This window comes from Lissotriton vulgaris, chromosome 12, assembly GCF_964263255.1.
Source record: "Lissotriton vulgaris chromosome 12, aLisVul1.2, whole genome shotgun sequence".
Classification (NCBI taxonomy): domain Eukaryota; kingdom Metazoa; phylum Chordata; class Amphibia; order Caudata; family Salamandridae; genus Lissotriton; species Lissotriton vulgaris.
In genome coordinates this window covers 538,241,286-538,250,334 of record NC_141700.1, presented here as the reverse complement: position 1 = coordinate 538,250,334, position 9,049 = coordinate 538,241,286, and the positions used below count along the sequence as shown (strand labels likewise).

Sequence of the window (9,049 nt, the reverse complement as noted above, 5' to 3'; positions counted from 1 at the left end):
TTCATGTTGGTTATTTGGAGACTTGTTTAAAAGACTGTAAGTAACTTTCCTTCACCTTAGATATGGTTATACAAGCAAAGTTGACATAATTTGTATCTGTACTCTCGATCTCCGTGAACTGGAGGCCATTATTTACAGATTTAAAGCTAATAATGATCCAGACAACACCAATCCAACCAAACCTCCTGCAAGCTGCCTGGAACTACAAGCATTAAGTTAACAGTACACCACAATAGTACTTAGCTTATCCGGATAGGTGAGCATGCATTTTACCAGTGCGTTAGCTAAGTCATTTCTTTGGAGCCTTTACCAGCAGCTGCTGTTATGTGTGCTTCTTCAGTATATTCAGTGATATTCACCTGCCCCAGGCCTCTATCCAAGCCCAGTGTAAATGAAATTCTGTACAACGATTCTTAACTAAGCACTAGATAGAATACAAGCTCTATGACATGGTGCACACTCTGCATTATTCCTTACCCTGCAGCATTCAGGGCAGAGCTGAAAGATTCTGTGTATAAGGGACATACCTACATTTGAGCCATCAGCAAAGCAAGGCCCATCGGGATAGGCCCATTATTCACATGGCAAAAATCTGTGCACAATTCTCTTTGTGCACACAAAGCATAGTTTGCACACATCCCTTTTGTGAATTTGCCTATGCCTGTTTTGGTACAATAAAAATGCAAAGGAACACTGTTAGCATGAATGAAATAATGATGAATCTTCCAATCCCATTAAAACCTCTTACACAATATGTATGTGGACCTGTTGAAGTCTGCGAGTAGAAGTCAATGGAGCAAAGAATAGATAGTATGTTAAAGTAACAGCATTTATTAAAATCTATATCTTGTTGAATCTGTTTACTGAGGAGATAAATGTTTGTAGCAAATACGCATTAAATAAAAAAGCCTGATCCGCCTCTCATATAAAGACTGCAGAACGTTTTTTTTATGTGCAGGAAACATGGTTAGTAAAGAAGGAGGCAAATGCTTATTAACAACCTCTGAAAGTGACGTTGAACCAGCTGTTTCACTAGCCTTGGAGATGAAATATGTTTTAGACCCCAACCGGCTTGTTAAAAAAAGGAATGAAGCCCTACAGGTGAGATTTAAAGACATCTCTGAGGCCCAGAATGAACAACTATCCACAATGCAGCAAACAGACAAACAAGATTCCAAGACCATAATTTACAAAACAGCTTTTTCGTAAATACATGACCGTAGAGGCGCGAAGGACAATCCCAAACGTTACCCAGATCACAGGAGTTCAAACTTTGCCGGACCGTAATAAAAGCTTTGACTTTTTCTCCGCACCGAAAGAAAGGGAATTTTATGAAAAAAGCCTCCGCTGTCGAAATATTTAAAAATCAGAACAATGGTTTTCTAATAGACATTAAAGATAAAAAAAGTGTGCGCTATCTCAGAGGAGACCTCTGAATTCAGAAAGGTGACTGATCAAAGGACTCACGGACTGGCTTCAAACATTAACGCATGCATGGATGTTGTGCATCAGCCTTCCACTGGCAATATTCAGAGGCAAGTAAAAGCATTGATTTGCAAAGTTGCACTGAAGAACCCCCTTCTCTTCAGAATTCGACAAGCTCTACTTCAGAGGGGGAAACGGCGACCACAACACGGCCGTTTCCACGAATACCTTAACCACTCATGCATTACAATGCATGCATGGTTACCACGAAAGCCTTTACCACGCATACCTTTACTACGAGGTATGTAGTAAAGGCATATGTGGTAAAGGTTAAAATTTAAAAAAGGGGGCTTGGGGGCGTCTCCCCCCCACACAAAAAATCTCACCTGAAGTCACGTCGGGATGTGCAGGCAATCGGCGTCGTTTAAGAGGAAACGGAAAGAAACGTCTGCTTCCTCTTAACGATGTACAACGTCACCACAGAAGAATTCGAGGAAAAGGTTATGCGTTGAAAAACCATTCCGTTGTAACGCATGGGTGGTAAAGGCATGAGTTGCAATGGAATGCGTTGTAGGAACATACAACCCTTCAGAGGAGCCTGATTGCCAGCTGCTGGAGAAAGCAAAACACGTCACAGGGCCACTGGGTAATGAGGGAGCCACTCAATCAGCACACTAGAGAGTCTTTCAGATGGAAGAAGCCACAGTTCATCTGCCTGCACTTGCCTCCCATGCCGCATACCCGGATTTGTCGGAAAATGAAACTGATGAACAGAGGGGGAGAAGGGAGGTGGGAGTGCAAGCAGAGGAGCATGATTCACAGCATCTAAAACAAACAAAAAATGAAGCTGATGAGAAGGGAGGGGGAGAAGGAAGGGGGTAGTGCAAGCGGAGGAGCCTGAATGAAGCTGATGAGAAGGGAGGGGAAGAAGGGAGGGGGTAGTGCAAACAGAGAAGCATGAATGAAGCTGACCAGGAGGGAGGGGGAGAAGGGAGTGGGTAGTGCGAGCAAAGGAGCCATTACAGAAACCCAGATGGCAGCTGTGCACCTGCACGCCATTGTGAACGCCAGCTGGAGGCCAGCAAAAGCCTGTGGGTAGCACTTTCAAAAGCCACTCACTAAATTTCTCGCAGAGCAGCGCATGCGCTAGCTCAGAGAGACCTAAAAATCTGTTTAGTTGCGGCAGAGTTATTACCAAATGAAAACAGGAGTTGCATATCGTCAGCATATGAAAAAGGGACAATGCTGTGTTCTATGATGATCTGCAAGGGGGGACATGTATATATTAAATAACGTGGGACTGAGGCATGGACCCTGAGAAACCCCCTTAATTAGAGATTTGGCTTCAGAGTGGAAAATACCCAGTTTCACTGTTTGGGTGCGCTGTGCCTGAAAGCTGGAAAACCACTGAAGGGCAGAACCTACTTTGCCAATTTCAGTCAGCGTTTGCAATAGTCTGTGATGAGCTACAGAGTCAAAGGCTGCGGACAAATCCAACAGCACTAAAGACACTACCTTGTCCTTATCCAGCGAAAGTTTCATAAAGTCTGTTACACCAAGCAGGGTAGTTTCGGTAGAATGTTTCAGTCTGAAACCAGATTGTGAGAGGTCCAGACATGTCTGCGATTCCATAAAGTCCAAGACGTGCGAGTTGCAATATCCCTCCAAGATTTTGCTCATGAGGAGAAGGAGCCAGATAGAACAATAGTTAGATAACTCGGTGGGTGGTAAGTTTGTTTTCTTGATAATCGGAAGGATTTGCACAGATTTCCAAGCCCTAGGCATTTTTCCCTCACTCAGCAAGAAGTTGAATAATGAACCGATAGAGGAAGCGAGATGCCGAGCCAATAAGGCAAACAATTTGGCAGGCATGATGTCAGTAGGGGATCCTGATTTCGCTGCTTTCAGCAACTCTTCTACTTTAGAGTCCTGCAAGGGAGGGAAGCGAGCCAGCACGTCATTCTCGCTAGACACTGTACGAGGCTGAATGAGAGTATCAACAACACTCACCACAATAGGGAAACCATCATAGATTTTTCAATCTTATCATCAAAGAAATTGGAGATATTATAACATAAGGTCTGAGAGGCAGGGATAGGATTTGTACAAGCCGTAGGAGATGTAAAAGATTTGAGAGTAATGTACAGTTCCTTCGCTGAGTTTCCTGCTTCACTTAATTGCCCAAGGAGGGGCTGCCGGTACCTACGTTGCCTGAGGATTTGGGCCGACACCCGAAGGAAAGACTGAGGCTAAGATCTGCAGGTTGGACCCGCAGTGCAAGGGAACTACCCCTGATTCACTACTAAGGACTGTTGAGATGCAGTAGAAGTCGTTGCACTTTCGGTGGCCCCAGCCGATAGCTAAAAAAGGATCCCGCCTTCTAGGATTGTGCCTCTTTTGACATGGTTAGCCTCAAATGTTTGAAGGATGTCTGATGTATTTTGAACTGCAAGTGCACTAGGCCCCTGCTAACCAGTTCCCCAGTGCCAAATCTCTTTCCCCAAAACTCAACTACAAATGGCACAACTTCAGTGGCCCCTGTAAGTCACTAATAGATAGTACCCCTGGTTCACAGGTCATGGGTATTGAGGAGGGTCCTCTGGGGCTGCGCCCCTCACCAAGGCTATACACACTGCCATTACAGGCTGCATTTCTTGCCACAGAGATATCCGAAAAGTCGACAAGGCATAAAGCCCTGTCTGCCTTCCCTCCTATACACTGGTGGATATAGGTAACCAACCTCTACTGCAGGTCTTTAACCATAAGGCAGGGTGCCCTATATCGTATGTGTGGGCATATCAGCATGAGCAGTTATGCCCCTAAAATATTCAGTCCATTCTGGGATGTTATAAGTGTCCAGGAAAGCCCTAAAGATTACATGGCCTGGATAATTGTCAACACGGGTTTCCTAGCTCCATGATGGCTTCACTGCTTTCTGAGATGTTTGGTACCGAACATCTTGTCTTAATAAATCTGCACTGATGCCGCTTATGGATTTATTAATAGATCCACACAGAAGAGCCCTTTAAAGGGTCCCCTGAATACCTACCAAGCAGTGGTGTAGTTCCTGACTTGTTTTCGCCAGCCTGCCACTACCAGACATGTTTCTGACCTCATGGGGTGAGAGCCCGCACTCTCAGAGGACAGAGAAAAAGCCTCCTCCAGTAAAGTATGGCATTCCTTGGCAGGAACTTTCAAAGGCAATTCTGCCTTTGAAATCCAACCCAGGAACCTCCAGAGAGTGGGGGAGACCAAGCCCCTTTCCTGCTCCATTTGTGGCAGGAGGAAAGGCTGGGGAATTGGTTGGAAGAGGAGGAGGGTGCCCACTCACCCTACATCACCCCAAGGGTGGCGAAGGTAATGTGAACCACTCTTCTGAAATTCCACCATCTTGAAATGGAGAAACCTCAAATCAGGGCTAGGGTAGTGCCTCTTCCCACAGGAAGCGGTCACGAGAGGGTGTGGATACCCTAAAGATAAGTAGCCCATTGGCTACTAACTATCTTCCCATGTAACACCCCTAAATTCAGTATTTAGGTGACACCCAAGACCTGAACATCAGATTCGATGGACAAGAGAAGACCAGGACAAAGAAGACCTTCTGCTCAAGAACTGAAGTCCTGCTGCAGAAGAAAAAGGTGACAACCCCTGCCTGCTTATCCAGCCACTCAACAATCACTGCTGCTGTATCATCCTGAAACCTGAAAGGACTTCAAGAACCCTTGATCACCTCCACCCTTCAAGAAATTGCCATGAAGCTCACCTGAAGTGAAGGTATCACTTCCCTGCACACCGCAGGCACCAATCCCATGAATACCGGTGTGTCAATGTGCGGCTCCCCAACGACCTCAGCACAGCATCAAACCAAGTAGAGGTACAAGAGCTCTGGAGGGTCAAATTTGCCTCCCCGTCATGTTTGGCGGCACCAGGACCTACAGAGCCAAAATGTGCCTGGTTTACCGGACCCCCACAGTAAACACCAAAAGTACACACCGAACTCCCGAAACACCAGAAGCAAGCACCCATCAAGGGACATTTAGACACCCGATACCCACTTCCTGAATGACTCAACTGTTCCGAGATCACCCCTCCAATTGTTCTGCTCCTGACCGCAAGGACCTCAAGATGCATGATGCCCTGCTGACCTGTTTGCTCTATCGCCTAGCCCCATCAGCCCCAGCACCAACCAACCAGCCCTGCTCCCCTGAGCCCCTGGCCCTTGTGACCTCCTCCCTCTAAGGAGACCCACCATACTTACATGTAAGTCCCTCTGTGAAGTGCTTTTTCAAGTGGCCCCCTCCGTCTTTATGTACCAGCTTCCAAGACCTCAGCATCTCTGCTCCCGGCAGATCCAGGATGCTCCTGAACTTCTCTTGCTGGAACTTTGGACCTGTCTCAACATCAACCTAAAACGAGAAGGTGAAATTCGTGAAAACATTGCCTGAACATTCCATGCATTTTTCAGCTTTTTCCACATTGTTTCCTACGATGTGTAATTTGCGACTAGAAGTGATATATTTTTCGAAGTTTGAAAAATCATAACTCCGAAAGTACTTACCTTAGAAATGTGTTTATGGTCCTAAAAATTCTGTGAACATCAATGTTATTTTTACAAATTGCTCTTGGATTTATTCTTGAGTGTGTGTCTCATTTATTGCCTCTGTGAGTACAACAAATGCTTAACACTACCCTCAGATAAGCCTAACTGCTCACCCACACTACCACAAAAAGAGAGTTAGTATTAGGCCCAGGCGGTAAATTCTGCTCCGCTCATGGAGTTTACGGAATTCGGGCACTCCACAGAGGAATGTGGAGTTCCAGAATTCCACCTTTCAGGCATGAAGCAGAGATTGTTTTCTGTTTGCACGCTCAAGTTCTGTTGGTACTCACTCGTGGGTGCCAAGATACTCTCAGGCCACATTCGAACGTGTGCTAGACTTCTCGCACCACTAGCGAGCTTCTGCGAGACTTTGAGCTCATTCACCCGGCTTCCGGCTGTAAAGGCACCAAACTAATGCCGAGCGCAATTGAAAATGGAGCACTCAAGCAGCTTTTGTGCTTGAGATGCAACTGAGAGGTTTACAGCTGCATGTTGCAGTTGTTTTTTTTGTGCGAGAAGCCATTTTTAAAAACTTTTTTTTCAACAGGAAGGAAGTCCCCCAGAGACTCCACTTCCTGTTCCTGTCCAGCAGGCTCATCCCAGTGCTTAGTCCCTCTCCTGGTCACTTTTAATTTGGATTTCGAGTTGGAAGGATCACTCTCCTTGTCTGCTGCGTATATACCATTGGATTTAAGGACTTTGTATTTGAGATTTCACAAGTAAGTTGAAAAACTGTTATTTGATTTCTTTAATTTATTCTAGTTGGTAACACTGCAATTTCAGTAGGGGCCTAGTTTTTTTTGCATGCAATTTTTCTTCTTTTGTAAAGCAAAACTGTTTCACAGTTCATTACATTTTCTCTATAATTTTTCATAAGTTTGCAATATTCATTTAATTCACTATGTGGCCTAGTCCGCCAATGGGCCTTTCAGCCAGTAATTCCATTACTAGCCATGAGTGAATGCAACAATAGTTTATGTTGTGTCTGTAGAATTGAACAATTGTTTAGGTGGGGTAATTATATTTGATGTCTTTGGTGGATATATGTTGTTTTTTAAATTTCCTAGCCCATTTAATTTTCGTTTTTGCCATTGTTGAATTAATGTTCTTTCTTCTGTGTTACCAATTCATACCTCCTTTGTCTGGCCAATGTGTGAGTGTGTTTGCCATAGGTCACCATTAGTCTTTTTTCGCCATGTCATATGGCCAGGGGCCATTTTGTACAATCAGTGCCCATAGGACTGCACGTGCTCTTTGTTGCCATGGCTCCTTGCTTGCTGTTTGATCGTGTGGTTGGTGGCTAATTTATGTAGGCAGCTAGTATAATTTGTCATAGTAGAATGTATGCATGTGTTCTTTGTTTGGTGGTCATTTTGTATAGCCAGCCTGTGTGCTTTTACCATAGGCCTGCATGTCTTCTTTGTTGTGGCCATGCCCCTTGCTTGCTGTCTGACCATGTGGTCGGTGCCCATTTTGTGTAGCCAGCCAGTGTGCTTTTGTAATAGGCCTTCATGTCTTTGTTGTGGCAATGCCTCCTTGCTTGCTGTTTGACCATGTGGTTGGTGGCCATTTTGTGTAGCCAGACAGTGTGCTTTTGCCATAGGCTTGTATTTTTTCTTTGTTCTCCATGCCTTCTTTATTGTTGCTGTGACCATATGGCTGGAGGTTATTTTGTGTAGCCAGCCAGTGTGATTTTGCCATAGGCCTGCATGTGTTCTTTGTTGTGACCATGCCTCCTTGCTTGCTGATTGACCATGTGGCAGTGGCCATTTTGTTTAGCCAGCCAGGGTGCTTTTGCCATAGACCTGCATGTCTATTTATGTTCCCCATGCCTTCTTGCTTGTTTTTGTTGTTGACCATGTGGCACTGACTGGCAGCCATTTTGTGCATCCAGCTAGTGTGCCACTTTGCTATAGGCTTGCATGGATGTTTGAGATAACAGTTTAATAAACTATGTGTTTGAGGATAATTTCACTTATATATAACAAAAAAATTTGATTTTGTATTTGAGGTTTTTCTCTCTAATTTGTCTTAAAAAAATGTCATTTAATGTTTTCGATTTCTTTTTTTCCCATTTTCCTAACATTTGGCATCAACCCAATGTCTTCTATGGATGCACAGCAGCATTCATTGTCTAAGGATTATTCCACTGTCACCTGCACCTCCCTGAGTGCCACATGCCAAATCGATAAATATAAAGGAAACAGTCAATCAATCAATCAGGGATTTGTGAAGCACACATTTTCTTATTTAGGAATTGTATTTGACAGGTCTGATTCTTGGTAAGAGGCAGTGAGGATTAGATGCCTACTGTTTGTTCAGTCACTAATGGCATTATCAAACTTTAGCTGTAAACTAGGCAGACATCCTGCGGGGAATTATTACACATCTATAGGGCCAAATGTGTGGCAATAGCCACCTATGGAGCGGGAATATGGGGCTACGCAGAGGCACACACATTGCAAATCGCGTAAAACACATTTTTGAAATGTCTTCTTTCCCTTCCCGATAGTACCTCAAACTACATCTGCAACCAGGAATTGGGTATGCCATATTGAGATCCAACCGTCCTTCTTTGGCATAAAATTTGGACATTGGATGAAACTGGTTTTAATCAGGATATATTAACAAATGTGCTGGGGATGGATGTGTGAAACAAATGAGATGGCTAGAATATGTGAAAACATTCCTTTTAAAGTTCGAACATCTGGAATATTTCACTGAGTCACATTAAATGTGCAGTGTCTCAAGAAAATCCCTGAAGGACAGTTGTATGAGTCTTTTGGGCGAATGTGGAGCGACTACTAAATTGAAGAAACCAACAGTACAAGCCCACCAGTTAACTCTGCTGTCCCCAAACAATACAGCCTTACTTATTAACCCCTTCGCTGCTCATGACGAGCTCAGCTTGTCATGCAGTACACTGGTCGTGTGCTCATGACGAGCTGAGCTCGTCATGAACCATGGGATATAACAATTTCCAGCACAGGAGAGGAATCAGCTTAGCATTCATGTGGTTAATAA

At 44.4% G+C, this 9,049-nt stretch overlaps 1 pseudogene; it reads left to right on the top strand.

Moving 5' to 3' along the window:
* Positions 1 to 963: 963 nt before the first annotated feature.
* On the top strand, positions 964 to 5,870 carry LOC147677684 (inhibitory synaptic factor 2A pseudogene; annotated as a pseudogene).
* Positions 5,871 to 9,049: the final 3,179 nt, after the last annotated feature.